The following is a 233-nucleotide window of genomic DNA, read 5'->3' on the forward strand; positions in this document are numbered from 1 at the left end:
AGAAGGGGGTAGCTAGGGTGTGGGCTGAAGTTAGGCTGGGGTTGGAATTGACAGGTGGGAGCTGGGGTGGAACCTACTGTGATTGGAGATGTGGCCACAAGAGGGCGCTATGCTCCCGCTACAGCCGTTCTAGTGATTTCATAGGGAGACTGTCCTGAGCGCACACAATCACTGCCTTCTCATTACAGACAAATCACAGTCCCTCCTCTGTAACCCAGGCACTGCCATCCACA

This window comes from Myotis brandtii, unplaced genomic scaffold, assembly GCF_000412655.1.
Source record: "Myotis brandtii unplaced genomic scaffold, ASM41265v1 scaffold274, whole genome shotgun sequence".
Taxonomy (NCBI): Eukaryota; Metazoa; Chordata; class Mammalia; order Chiroptera; family Vespertilionidae; genus Myotis; species Myotis brandtii.